Source organism: Scyliorhinus torazame, chromosome 21 (genome assembly GCF_047496885.1).
Source record: "Scyliorhinus torazame isolate Kashiwa2021f chromosome 21, sScyTor2.1, whole genome shotgun sequence".
NCBI classification, from domain to species: Eukaryota; Metazoa; Chordata; class Chondrichthyes; order Carcharhiniformes; family Scyliorhinidae; genus Scyliorhinus; species Scyliorhinus torazame.
Window position 1 is genome coordinate 76850007 of NC_092727.1, and position 14892 is coordinate 76864898.

The 14892-nt window shown below is 46.5% G+C and overlaps 1 protein-coding gene across 19 annotated transcripts in view; it reads right to left on the reverse strand.

The window, feature by feature from the left end:
- The window catches only part of tanc2a (tetratricopeptide repeat, ankyrin repeat and coiled-coil containing 2a), a 1428811-nt gene that overhangs the window by 482322 nt on the left and 931597 nt on the right, over nt 1–14892 (reverse strand). The gene's annotated exons all lie outside the window — the stretch shown is intronic.

Here is a 14892-nt window from a genome sequence, read left to right on the forward strand (position 1 = left end):
GCCCCTGGCACTAAGTGAGTCCCAGTCAATATTGGGGAAGTTGAAGTCTCCCATCACCACAACCTTGTTGTTTTTACTCTTTTCCAAAATCTGTCTACCTATCTGCTCCTCTATCTCCCGCTGGCTGTTGGGAGGCCTGTAGTATACCCCCAACATTGTGACTGCACCCTTCTTATTCCTGATCTCTACCCATATAGCCTCACTGCCCTCTGAGGTGTCCTCTCGCAGTATAGCTGTGATATTCTCCCGAACAAGTAGCGCAACTCCGCCTCCCCTTTTACATACCCCTCTATCCCGCCTGAAACATCTAAATCCTGGAACGTTTAGCTGCCAATCCTGCCCTTCCCTCAACCAGGTCTCTGTAATGGCAACAACATCATAGTTCCAAGTAGTAATCCAAGCTCTAAGTTCATCTGCCTTACCCGTAATGCTCCTTGCATTAAAACATATGCACTTCAGGCCACCAAACCCGCTGTGTTCAGCAACTTCTCCCCGTCTGCTCTGCCTCAGAGCCACACTGTCCCTATTCCCTAGTTCTCCCTCAATGCTCTCACCTTCTGACCTATTGCTCCCGTGCCCACCCCCCTGCCATACTAGTTTAAACCCTCCCGTGTGACACTAGCAAACCTCGCGGCCAGGATATTTATGCCTCTCCGGTTTAGATGCAACCCGTCCATCTTATACAGGTCACACCTGCCCCGGAAGAGCTCCCAGTGGTCCAGATAACGGAAACCCTCCCTCCTACACCAGCTGTTTAGCCACGTGTTCGTCTGCTCTATCTTCCTATTTCTAGCCTCACTAGCACGTGGCACAGGGAGTAATCCCGAGATTACAACCCTCGAGGTCCTGTCTTTTAACTTTCTGCCTAGCTCCCTGAACTCCTGCTGCAGGGCCTCATGCCCCTTCCTGCCTATGTCGTTAGTACCAATATGTACAACGACCTCTGCCTGTTTGCCCTCCCCCTTCAGGATTCCCTCTACCCGTTCGGAGACATCCTGGACCCTGGCACCAGGGAGGCAACATACCATCCTGGAGTCTCTTTCACGTCCACAGAAGCGCCTATCTGTGCCCCTGACTATAGAGTCCCCTATAACTATTACTCTTCTGCGCTTTGACCCTCCCTTCTGAACATCAGAGCCAGCCGTGGTGCCACTGCTCTGGCTGCTGCTGTTTTCCCCTGATAGGCTATCCCCCCCGACAGTATCCAAAGGGGTATATCTGTTCGAGAGGGGGACAACCACAGGGGATTCCTGCACTGACTGCCTGCCCTTGCTGGTGGTCACCCATTTCTCTGCCTGCACCTTGGGTGTGACCACATTTACATAACTGCGATCTATGACGCTTTCCGCCACCTGCATGCTCCTAAGTGCATCCAATTGCTGCTCCAACCGAACCATGCGGTCTGTGAGGAGCTGCAGTTGGGTGCACTTTCTGCAGATGAAGCCATCCGGGACGCTGGAAGCCTCCCGGACCTGCCACATCTCACAGTCAGAGCACAGCACCCCTCTAACTGACATTGCGTCAATTAATTAAAATTAAAATTTGTCTTTTTTTTTTTTTAAATACTTTTTTTTAAAATTGCAAAGTTACTGTCAACTATCTGTTTCCTAGCACTAGATTTCTAATAGAAATGCGATAGCTAACTATAATACTCTCCGATCTCTGGCTTAGATATCCTCTAAATTATAATTAAGTTATTATGTTTAATTAGTTCCCAAATACTCAAATTTTTTTATTTTTTTTTTAAATTTAGGTTAGAATCCCAACCAGCCACTCAGGTCACAGCTTTTCTGTGATGTCACTTCAGTTTCCCCCCGACACACAATTTGAAAAAAGGTATAAAAGTAAAAATCACTTACTTACCTTCTTACCTTCTGAGTGTCTGAGATGTTCTCAGGTTCTCTCGCTGACAGAGACTGCTCCTCCACCTCCGATCCTTGACCTGCACAATGCTAATAATATAATAATATAATATGGCACTTACCTTACACCAATGGGTTTTATTATTAGGTTAGAGGAGGAGGGCGGGTGGGAGACACTACACGTGTAGTGTCTCGGGTTTCCTCTCCACCAGAATTTATTGGTTGGGGTTGGGGGGGGGGGGACTTGCCAGAGGTCGAACTTCCGGTTCCCGCCTTATATAAAAACAAATAAAACAGAAAAGAAGAACAGACACGGGACCAGGTAAGGCTTATTAAATTCACTACTCACCTCCCAGAAGGCCCCTGCGCACCGCTGCCGCCGAAATCCAAAGGGCTGCTCCTGTAAAGGTAAGGTTTTTAAATACACTACTCACCTCCAAGAAGGCCCCTGCGCACCGCTGCCGCCGAAATCCAAAGGGCTGCTCCTGTAAAGTTAAGGTTTTTAAATACACTACTCACCTCCAAGAAGGCCCCTGCGCACCGCTGCCGCCGAAATCCAAAGGGCTGCTCCTGTAAAGGTAAGGTTTTTAAATACACTACTCACCTCCCAGAAGGCCCCTGCGCACCGCTGCCGCCGAAATCCAAAGGGCTGCTCCTGTAAAGGTAAGGTTTTTAAATACACTACTCACCTCCCAGGGGCAGGCCAGTCGATTTCGGTGGCGGGAGAACAGCTGGTGAGTCAGTTTCAGCAGGAGCATTGCGGAAGGAGGTTGCTGGGAGATAAGTCAACCTTTAAAAGCACTTGTCGTTGCAGGGGCAGGCCAGTCGATTTCGGCGGCGGGAGAACAGCTGGTGAGTCAGTTTCAGCGGGAGCATTGCGGAAGGAGGTTGCTGGGAGGTAAGTCAACCTTTAAAAGCACTTGTCTTTGCAGGGGCAGGCCAGTCGATTTCGGCGGCGGGAGAACAGCTGGTGAGTCAGTTTCAGCGGGAGCATTGCGGAAGGGGTTGCTGGGAGGTAAGTCAACCTTTAAAAGCACTTGTCTTTGCAGGGGCAGGCCAGTCGATTTCGGCGGCGGGAGAACAGCTGGTGAGTCAGTTTCAGCGGGAGCATTGCGGAAGGAGGTTGCTGGGAGGTAAGTCAACCTTTAAAAGCACTTGTCTTTGCAGGGGCAGGCCAGTCGATTTCGGCGGCGGGAGAACAGCTGGTGAGTCAGTTTCAGCGGGAGCATTGCGGAAGGAGGTTGCTGGGAGGTAAGTCAACCTTTAAAAGCACTTGTCTTTGCAGGGGCAGGCCAGTCGATTTCGGCGGCGGGAGAACAGCTGGCTGGTTAGTCAATTTCAGCAGGAGCTGAGAATTTTTTTTTTTTTTTTTTTTAATTAGTTTTGTAGGCGGGAACAGGAAGTCGACCCGCGGACGTCTGGGAAGACCCTCACCAATAAATTCTGGTGGAGAGGAAACCCGAGACACTACACGTGTAGTGTCTCCCACCCGCCCTCCTCCTCTAACCTAATAATAAAACCCATTGGTCTGAGGTAATTACCATATTTTATTATATTATTATTATTTTTTATAAAAATTTAATTTAGTTGTTAGCCAGATCTTGGTAGAAAGTTAGAGGAATGGCAGGGAAGGGAGTGCAATGTTCCTCCTGCAGGATGTTTGAGGTGAGGGATGCAGTTAGTGTCCCTGCTGATTTTACCTGCAGGAAGTGCTGCCATCTCCAGCTCCTCCAAGACCGAGTTAGGGAACTGGAGCTGGAGTTGGAAGAACTTCGGATCATTCGGGAGGCAGAAGGGGTCATCGATAGCAGCTTCAGGGAATTAGTTACACCAAAGATTGGAGATAGGTGGGTAACTGTGAGAGGGACTGGGAAAAAACAGTCAGTGCAGGGATCCCCTGCGGTCGTTCCCCTGAGAAACAAGTATACCGCTTTGGATACTTGTGGGGGGACGACTTACCAGGGGTAAGCCATGGGGTACGGGCCTCTGGCACGGAGTCTGTCCCTGTTGCTCAGAAGGGAAGGGGGGAGAGGAGCAGAGCATTAGTAATTGGGGACTCTAGTCAGGGGCACAGATAGGAGATTTTGTGGGAGCGTGAGAGACTCACATTTGGTATGTTGCCTCCCAGGTGCAAGGGTACGTGATGTCTCGGATCGTGTTTTCCGGGTCCTTAGGGGGGAGGGGGAGCAGCCCCAAGTCGTGGTCCACATTGGCACCAACGACATAGGTAGGAAAGGGGACAAGGATGTCAGGCAGGCTTTCAGGGAGCTAGGATGGAAGCTCAGAACTAGAACAAACAGAGTTGTTATCTCTGGGTTGTTGCCCGTGCCACGTGATAGTGAGATGAGGAATAGGGAGAGAGAGCATTTAAACACGTGGCTACAGGGATGGTGCAGGCGGGAGGGATTCAGATTTTTGGATAACTGGGGCTCTTTCTGGGGAAGGTGGGACCTCTACAGACAGGATGGTCTACATCTGAACCTGAGGGGCACAAATATCCTGGGGGGGAGATTTGTTAGTGCTCTTTGGGGGGGTTTAAACTAATGCAGCAGGGGCATGGGAACCTGGATTGTAGTTTTAGGGTAAGGGAGAATGAGAGTATAGAGGTCAGGAGCACAGATTTGACGTCGCAGGAGGGGGCCAGTGTTCAGGTAGGTGGTTTGAAGTGTGTCTACTTCAATGCCAGGAGTATACGAAACAAGGTAGGGGAACTGGCAGCGTGGGTTGGTACCTGGGACTTCGATGTTGTGGCCATTTCGGAGACATGGATAGAGCAGGGACAGGAATGGATGTTGCAGGTTCCGGGGATTAGGTGTTTTAGTAAGCTCAGAGAAGGAGGCAAAAGAGGGGGAGGTGTGGCGCTGCTAGTCAAGAGCAGTATTACGGTGGCGGAGAGGATGCTAGATGGGGACTCTTCTTCCGAGGTAGTATGGGCTGAAGTTAGAAACAGGAAAGGAGAGGTCACCCTGTTGGGAGTTTTTTATAGGCCTCCTAATAGTTCTAGAGATGTAGAGGAAAGGATGGCGAAGATGATTCTGGATATGAGCGAAAGTAACAGGGTAGTTATTATTGGAGACTTTAACTTTCCAAATATTGACTGGAAAAGATATAGTTCGAGTACAATAGATGGGTCGTTTTTTGTACAGTGTGTGCAGGAGGGTTTCCTGAAACAATATGTTGACAGGCCAACAAGAGGCGAGGCCACGTTGGATTTGGTTTTGGGTAATGAACCAGGCCAGGTGTTGGATTTGGAGGTAGGAGAGCACTTTGGGGACAGTGACCACAATTCGGTGACGTTTATGTTAATGATGGAAAGGGATAAGTATACACCGCAGGGCAAGAGTTATAGCTGGGGGAAGGGCAATTATGATGCCATTAGACGTGACTTGGGGGGGATAAGGTGGAGAAGTAGGCTGCAAGTGTTGGGCACACTGGATAAGTGGGGCTTGTTCAAGGATCAGCTACTGCGTGTTCTTGATAAGTATGTACCGGTCAGACAGGGAGGAAGGCGTCGAGCGAGGGAACTGTGGTTTACCAAGGAAGTGGAATCTCTTGTTAAGAGGAAGAAGGAGGCCTATGTGAAGATGAAGTGTGAAGTTTCGGTTGGGGCGATGGATAGTTACAAGGTAGCGAGGAAGGATCTAAAGAGAGAGCTAAGACGAGCAAGGAGGGGACATGAGAAGTATTTGGCAGGAAGGATCAAGGAAAACCCAAAAGCTTTCTATAGGTATGTCAGGAATAAGCGAATGACTAGGGAAAGAGTAGGACCAGTCAAGGACAGGGATGGGAAATTGTGTGTGGAGTCTGAAGAGATAGGCGAGATACTAAATGAATATTTTTCGTCAGTATTCGCTCAGGATAATGTTGTGGAGGAGAATGCTGAGCCCCAGGCGAATAGAATAGATGGCATTGAGGTACGTAGGGAAGAGGTGTTGGCAATTCTGGACAGGCTGAAAATAGATAAGTCCCCGGGACCTGATGGGATTTATCCTAGGATTCCATGGGAGGCCAGGGAAGAGATTGCTGGACCTTTGGCTTTGATTTTTATGTCATCATTGGCTACAGGAATAGTGCCAGAGGACTGGAGGACAGCAAATGTGGTCCCTTTGTTCAAAAAGGGGAGCAGAGACAACCCTGGCAACTATAGACCGGTGAGCCTCACGTCAAGGATTGGAGGTGGAGGAGCAGTCTCTGTCAGCGAGAGAACCTGAGAACATCTCAGAAGGTAAGCAAGTGATTTTTACTTTTATACCTTTTTTTCAAATTGTGTGTGTCGGGGGGAAACTGAAGTGACATCACAGAAAAGCTGTGACCTGAGTGGCTGGTTGGGATTCTAACCTAAATTTTTTTGAGTATTTGGGAACTAATTAAACATAATAACTTAATTATAATTTAGAGGATATCTAAGCCAGAGATCGGAGAATATTATAGTTAGCTATCGCATTTCTATTAGAAATCTAGTGCTAGGAAACAGATAGTTGACAGTAACTTTGTAATTAAAAAAAAAAAAGTATTTAAAAAAAAAAAGACAAATTTTAATTTTAATTAATTGACGCAATGTCAGTTAGAGGGGTGCTGTGCTCTGACTGTGAGATGTGGCAGGTCCGGGAGGCTTCCAGCGTCCCGGATGGCTTCATCTGCAGAAAGTGCACCCAACTGCAGCTCCTCACAGACCGCATGGTTCGGTTGGAGCAGCAATTGGATGCACTTAGGAGCATGCAGGTGGCGGAAAGCGTCATAGATCGCAGTTATGTAAGTGTGGTCACACCCAAGGTGCAGGCAGAGAAATGGGTGACCACCAGAAAGGGCAGGCAGTCAGTGCAGGAATCCCCTGTGGTTGTCCCCCTCTCGAACAGATATACCCCTTTGGATACTGTCGGGGGGGATAGCCTATCAGGGGAAAACAGCAGCAGCCAGAGCAGTGGCACCACGGCTGGCTCTGATGTTCAGAAGGGAGGGTCAAAGCGCAGAAGAGTAATAGTTATAGGGGACTCTATAGTCAGGGGCACAGATAGGCGCTTCTGTGGACGTGAAAGAGACTCCAGGATGGTATGTTGCCTCCCTGGTGCCAGGGTCCAGGATGTCTCCGAACGGGTAGAGGGAATCCTGAAGGGGGAGGGCAAACAGGCAGAGGTCGTTGTACATATTGGTACTAACGACATAGGCAGGAAGGGGCATGAGGTCCTGCAGCAGGAGTTCAGGGAGCTAGGCAGAAAGTTAAAAGACAGGACCTCGAGGGTTGTAATCTCGGGATTACTCCCTGTGCCACGTGCCAGTGAGGCTAGAAATAGGAAGATAGAGCAGACAAACACGTGGCTAAACAGCTGGTGTAGGAGGGAGGGTTTCTGTTATCTGGACCACTGGGAGCTCTTCCGGGGCAGGTGTGACCTGTATAAGATGGACGGGTTGCATCTAAACCGGAGAGGCATAAATATCCTGGCCGCGAGATTTGCTAGTGTCACACGGGAGGGTTTAAACTAGTATGGCAGGGGGGTGGGCACGGGAGCAATAGGTCAGAAGGTGAGAGCATTGAGGGAGAACTAGGGAATAGGGACAGTGTGGCTCTGAGGCAGAGCAGACGGGGAGAAGTTGCTGAACACAGCGGGTCTGGTGGCCTGAAGTGCATATGTTTTAATGCAAGGAGCATTACGGGTAAGGCAGATGAACTTAGAGCTTGGATTACTACTTGGAACTATGATGTTGTTGCCATTACAGAGACCTGGTTGAGGGAAGGGCAGGATTGGCAGCTAAACGTTCCAGGATTTAGATGTTTCAGGCGGGATAGAGGGGGATGTAAAAGGGGAGGCGGAGTTGCGCTACTTGTTCAGGAGAGTATCACAGCTATACAGCGAGAGGACACCTCAGAGGGCAGTGAGGCTATATGGGTAGAGATCAGGAATAAGAAGGGTGCAGTCACAATGTTGGGGGTATACTACAGGCCTCCCAACAGCCAGCGGGAGATAGAGGAGCAGATAGGTAGACAGATTTTGGAAAAGAGTAAAAACAACAGGGTTGTGGTGATGGGAGACTTCAACTTCCCCAATATTGACTGGGACTCACTTAGTGCCAGGGGCTTAGACGGGGCAGAGTTTGTAAGGAGCATCCAGGAGGGCTTCTTAAAACAATATGTAAACAGTCCAACTAGGGAAGGGGCGGTACTGGACCTGGTATTGGGGAATGAGCCCGGCCAGGTGGTAGATGTTTCAGTAGGGGAGCATTTCGGTAACAGTGACCACAATTCAGTAAGTTTTAAAGTACTGGTGGACAAGGATAAGAGTGGTCCGAGGATGAATGTGCTAAATTGGGGGAAGGCTAATTATAACAATATTAGGCGGGAACTGAAGAACATAGATTGGGGGCGGATGTTTGAGGGCAAATCAACATCTGACATGTGGGAGGCTTTCAAGTGTCAGCTGAAAGGAATACAGGACAGGCATGTTCCTGTGAGGAAGAAAGATAAATACGGCAATTTTCGGGAACCTTGGATGACGAGTGATATTGTAGGCCTCATCAAAAAGAAAAAGGAGGCATTTGTCAGGGCTAAAAGGCTGGGAACAGACGAAGCCTGTGTGGCATATAAGGAAAGTAGGAAGGAACTTAAGCAAGGAGTCAGGAGGGCTAGAAGGGGTCATGAAAAGTCATTGGCAAATAGGGTTAAGGAAAATCCCAAGGCTTTTTACACTTACATAAAAAGCAAGAGGGTAGCCAGGGAAAGGGTTGGCCCACTGAAGGATAGGCAAGGGAATCTATGTGTGGAGCCAGAGGAAATGGGCGAGGTACTAAATGAATACTTTGCATCAGTATTCACCAAAGAGAAGGAATTGGTAGATGTTGAGTCTGGAGAAGGGGGTGTAGATAGCCTGGGTCACATTGTGATCCAAAAAGACGAGGTGTTGGGTGTCTTAAAAAATATTAAGGTAGATAAGTCCCCAGGGCCGGATGGGATCTACCCCAGAATACTGAAGGAGGCTGGAGAGGAAATTGCTGAGGCCTTGACAGAAATCTTTGGATCCTCGCTGTCTTCAGGGGATGTCCCGGAGGACTGGAGAATAGCCAATGTTGTTCCTCTGTTTAAGAAGGGTGGCAGGGATAATCCCGGGAACTACAGGCCGGTGAGCCTTACTTCAGTGGTAGGGAAATTACTGGAGAGAATTCTTCGAGACAGGATCTACTCCCATTTGGAAGCAAATGGACGTATTAGTGAGAGGCAGCACGGTTTTGTGAAGGGGAGGTCGTGTCTCACTAACATGATAGAGTTTTTCGAGGAGGTCACTAAGATGATTGATGCAGGTAGGGCAGTAGATGTTGTCTATATGGACTTCAGTAAGGCCTTTGACAAGGTCCCTCATGGTAGACTAGTACAAAAGGTGAAGTCACACGGGATCAGGGGTGAACTGGCAAGGTGGATACAGAACTGGCTAGGCCATAGAAGGCAGAGGGTAGCAATGGAGGGATGCTTTTCTAATTGGAGGGCTGTGACCAGTGGTGTTCCACAGGGATCAGTGCTGGGACCTTTGCTCTTTGTAGTATATATAAATGATTTGGAGGAAAATGTAACTGGTCTGATTAGTAAGTTTGCAGACGACACTAAGGTTGGTGGAATTGCGGATAGCGATGAGGACTGTCTGAGGATACAGCAGGATTTAGATTGTCTGGAGACTTGGGCGGAGAGATGGCAGATGGAGTTTAACCTGGACAAATGTGAGGTAATGCATTTTGGAAGGGCTAATGCAGGTAGGGAATATACAGTGAATGGTAGAACCCTCAAGAGTATTGAAAGTCAAAGAGATCTAGGAGTACAGGTCCACAGATCACTGAAAGGGGCTACACAGGTGGAGAAGGTAGTCAAGAAGGCATACGGCATGCTTGCCTTCATTGGCCGGGGCATTGAGTATAAGAATTGGCAAGTCATGTTGCAGCTGTATAGAACCTTAGTTAGGCCACACTTGGAGTATAGTGTTCAATTCTGGTCGCCACACTACCAGAACGATGTGGAGGCTTTAGAGAGGGTGCAGAAGAGATTTACCAGAATGTTGCCTGGTATGGAGGGCATAAGCTATGAGGAGCGATTGAATAAACTCGGTTTGTTCTCACTGGAACGAAGGAGGTTGAGGGGCGACCTGATAGAGGTATACAAAATTATGAGGGGCATAGACAGAGTGGATAGTCAGAGGCTTTTCCCCAGGGTAGAGGGGTCAATTACTAGGGGGCATAGGTTTAAGGTGAGAGGGGCAAAGTTTAGAGTAGATGTACGAGGCAAGTTTTTTACGCAGAGGGTAGTGGGTGCCTGGAACTCACTACCGGAGGAGGTAGTGGAGGCAGGGACAATAGGGACATTTAAGGGGCATCTTGACAAATATATGAATAGGATGGGAATAGAAGGATATGGACCCAGGAAGTGTAGAAGATTGTAGTTTAGTCGGGCAGTATTGTCGGCACGGGCTTGGAGGGCCGAAGGGCCTGTTCCTGTGCTGTACATTTCTTTGTTCTTTGTTCTTTGTTCTTTTGTAGTGGGTAAAGTCTTGGAGGGGATTATAAGAGACAAGATTTATAATCATCTAGATGGGAATAATATGATCAGGGATAGTCAGCATGGCTTTGTGAAGGGTAGGTCATGCCTCACAAACCTTATTGAGTTCTTTGAGAAGGTGACTGAACAGGTAGACGAGGGTAGAGCAGTTGATGTGGTGTATATGGATTTCAGCAAAGCGTTTGATAAGGTTCCCCACGGTAGGCTATTGCAAAAAATACGGAGGCTGGGGATTGAGGGTGGTTTAGAGATGTGGATCAGAAATTGGCTAGCTGAAAGAAGACAGAGGGTGGTGGTTGATGGGAAATGTTCAGAATGGAGTACAGTCACAAGTGGAGTACCACAAGGATCTGTTCTGGGGCCGTTGCTGTTTGTCATTTTTATCAATGACCTAGAGGAAGGCGCAGAAGGGTGGGTGAGTAAATTTGCAGACGATACTAAAGTCGGTGGTGTTGTCGATAGTGTGGAAGGATGTAGCAGGTTACAGAGGGATATAGATAAGCTGCAGAGCTGGGCTGAGAGGTGGCAAATGGAGTTTAATGTAGAGAAGTGTGAGGTGATTCACTTTGGAAGGAATAACAGGAATGCGGAATATTTGGCTAATGGTAAAGTTCTTGAAAGTGTGGATGAGCAGAGGGATCTAGGTGTCCATGTACATAGATCCCTGAAAGTTGCCACCCAGGTTGATAGGGTTGTGAAGAAGGCCTGTGGAGTGTTGGCCTTTATTGGTAGAGGGATTGAGTTCCGGAGTCGGGAGGTCATGTTGCAGCTGTACAGAACTCTGGTACGGCCGCATTTGGAGTATTGCGTACAGTTCTGGTCACCGCATTATAGGAAGGACGTGGAGGCTTTGGAGCGGGTGCAGAGGAGATTTACCAGGATGTTGCCTGGTATGGAGGGAAAATCTTATGAGGACAGGCTGATGGACTTGAGGTTGTTTTCGTTGGAGAGAAGAAGGTTAAGAGGAGACTTAATAGAGGCATACAAAATGATCAGGGGGTTGGATAGGGTGGACAGTGAGAGCCTTCTCCCGCGGATGGATATGGCTGGCACGAGGGGACATAACTTTAAACTGAGGGGTAATAGATATAGGACAGAGGTCAGAGGTAGGTTCTTTACGCAAAGAGTAGTGAGGCCGTGGAATGCCCTACCTGCTACAGTAGTGAACTCGCCAACATTGAGGGCATTTAAAAGTTTATTGGATAAACATATGGATGATAATGGCATAGTGTAGGTTAGATGGCTTTTGTTTCGGTGCAACATCGTGGGCCGAAGGGCCTGTACTGCGCTGTATTGTTCTATGTTCTATGTTCTATGTTCTAATTTTAAGAGATACAGGAGCTAGTCAATCTTTAATGGTAAGAGATGAGGAGTTATATAGTTTGGGAAGAATGTTGTCAGAAAAGGTGGTAATATGTGGAATTCAGTGTGAGAGGAGTAGTGTTCCATTATACAAGGTACGGTTGGAAAGCCCAGCCCATATGGACTGCCCACAGAAATACAATCGGATTAAGGATCAAATTTTACCTCGAGGTAATTCAAAGAAGTTATGGATAGCTTAGGAATAAAACAATTTAAATCAACTGTGTACCATCCAGAACCACAGGGAGCATTTGAAAGGTGGCATCAGACATTAAAGACAATGTTGAGGGCTTATTGTCAAGATTATCCAGAGGATTGGGGTAAAGGAATTCCATTCGTACTTTTTGCACTTAGGGATTCACCTAATGAGTCAACCAAATTTAGTGCTTTTGAACTAATTTTTGGTCATGAGGTAAGAGGACCACTTAAATTGATTCAGACAAAATTGGCGAGTGAGAAATCAGAAATTACATTATTGGATTACGTGTCAAATTTTAGGGAACGATTAAATAGAGCAGGTGAATTGGCTAGACAACATTTAAAAGTTGCACAAAATGTGATGAAATGGGTAGCGGACAAGAAATCCAAAGTTCGTAGTTTTGCCAGTGTAGATAAAGTTTTAGTGTTGTTACCAGTGGTAGGTGACCCTTTAAAAGCAAGGTTTTGTGGATCTTATCAGATTGAAAGGAAATTAAGTGAGGTGAATTATGTGGTTAAAAACACCAAAATAGAAGGAAGACTCACTGAGTGTGTCATGCGAATATGCTTAAAGGTACTTTGAAAGGGAAGGAGAGAAAAAGGTGGTTTTAATGATTCTAACTCAAAAGTGACGAACCAAATCCAGATGACTGTGAATTTGACATACCTCAAATTAAATTGGAAAATGAGGATGTTCTTAAAAATTGGGATAAATTATTAAGTTACCTTCCAGAGGAAAAATAAACTGACCTGAAAGAGTTATTGATATCACATGGGCAAGTTTGTGGAGATAAATTGGGAAGTACTAAAATGGCTACACAACATGTAGATGTGGGAAATGCTGTTCCAATCAAACAACATCCATACAGACTTAACCCTTTAAAATTGACACAGGTTAACAAAGAGTTTCAGAGTATGCTTAAAAGTGGCATAATTGAAGTGGGGTTGCAGCCAATGGAGCTCACCCATAGTGATGGTACCAAAACCAGACGGTACCCAACGGTTGTGTGTGGACTATAGAAAGGTTAATGCAGTTACAAGAACGGACTCTTATCCTATCGCACGTTTGGAGGATTGCATTGAGAAAGTGGGACAATCAGCTTTCATTTCTAAACTGGATTTACTTAAAGGTTATTGGCAGGTACCTTTATCCGAAAGGGCAAAGGAGATTTCAGCTTTTGTGACTCCAGATGGTATATACCAATTCAAAGTTATGCCATTTGGCATGAAAAACACCCCAGCCATATTTTACCGGTTAACTAACAAAGTCGTTTCAGGTACCCAATTGTGCGGTATACATCAACGATCTGGTACTTTTCAGCCAGACATGTAAAGTACTTTTAAAACATCTGATGGAGTTATTCGATCGACTTCAGGAGGCGGGTTTGGTGGTAAACCTAGCCAGAAGTGAATTTGGAAAAGCCCAAGTCACTTTCCTTGAGGGGTTTTTGATACCCTCGAAACGAAGGGAAATGTCTTGGCAGGAGTGGATTTGATCGAACAATTTTGCAAAATTTTTGTCATGTGGTGGCTCTACTGATGGACTTGCTGAAGAAATGTCGAAAATTTCAGTGGACAGCGGAGTTTCAACATGCATTTGACTGCCTGAAAGCTGTGATAACCAATGCTCCTGTGTTGGAGAATTACAAGGGACTCGGTGATCAGATTGAACTAAAATATCTGACTGTAAAGAGAAATGCCGAGGCGTAGAGAAATGGATGGATCATGCAGAGACCTTCTTGTTCAAAGAGACTGTCATTCGAGAAGGATTCCAGTTGGAGGAAAAACAACATTCCAGTTGGAGGAAAAACAACAATGGACTATATTGTTATACCTGTTTGTGTGTGTTGTTTATTTTGAAACAAAAAAATATATTTACTGTGTGTATTTCTTAAAGAATAGTGAAAAGGTGAAAAATGAAACCATTTTGAAGTTGATGGTTTTTTTTTTCTTGGGGGGAGGTGTCATGTGAGAGTACCTTTAAGAAATGGGTGTTTATAAGAGCTGGATAGCTGCAGTCACAGCCAGAAGGTGTATTAGACTCTCTCTCTGTAACCTAAAGACTGGAAATCGATCCTGGTGATTTAAAACTAATAACAGTCGTGACTTTAACCTGATGTGCTTCTGGTAAAAGATGTTTTAAGTCTTCTGGATGTTAAAAGGAAAGCTTAAAGGATTACTTAGTGTTGTATTCTTTGGGGGTTGTATTTGAATAAATGGTTGCTAAGATGTTCACTGTATGTTTTAAAAAGGTTAACTTGAGTTCATAGAATAAACATTGTTTTGCTTTAAAAAAAATACTTTTCCATTTCTGTTGTACCACACCTGTAGAGTGGGCCTGTGCTCCCCATACCACAATTTATTAAAAGTTGTGGGTCAGGTGAACTCCATGATACACTTTGGGGTTCTCTAAACCCTGGCCCATAACAGCAGTAAAATCTGGAATGTCGCTATATTTTTCTACACGTGGTCTCTTAATCTTAGCAAGACATTTCAAAAGGGTCCACAAAAAGAGGCACATCTTTATATGCAGGGCAGATCACTTCAGACCATGCTTTTGCATCCTCTGGTACCATGGAAGGGAGCCCCTGCTGAGAACCACCTCCTACTCTTGCTGCGAACCCCATCATTTAGCTGTGTCCTGGGGTCCAATGACAATAGTAGGTTTCCAGTGGGTGCACCACCAGCAGCCACTGCCTCTCCGGTGACATTGCTATTCAACAGAGCTGTCAGTCTCTAATTGTCCAGTTAAGGGCCTGGTGGCACTTAGTATGACATGCCTTCGCTAAAAGAGGGTTTTCACTGGCTCTCCAGATGGCGGTCAAGACTCCTGTCACCTTCAGTAAATACTACCCTTGGATCCTGGAAGGAAAGATTCTGCACCAGGAGTACAACCTTACAAAATCATACTCAGACACAGTAAAAGTACCGATAGTCACA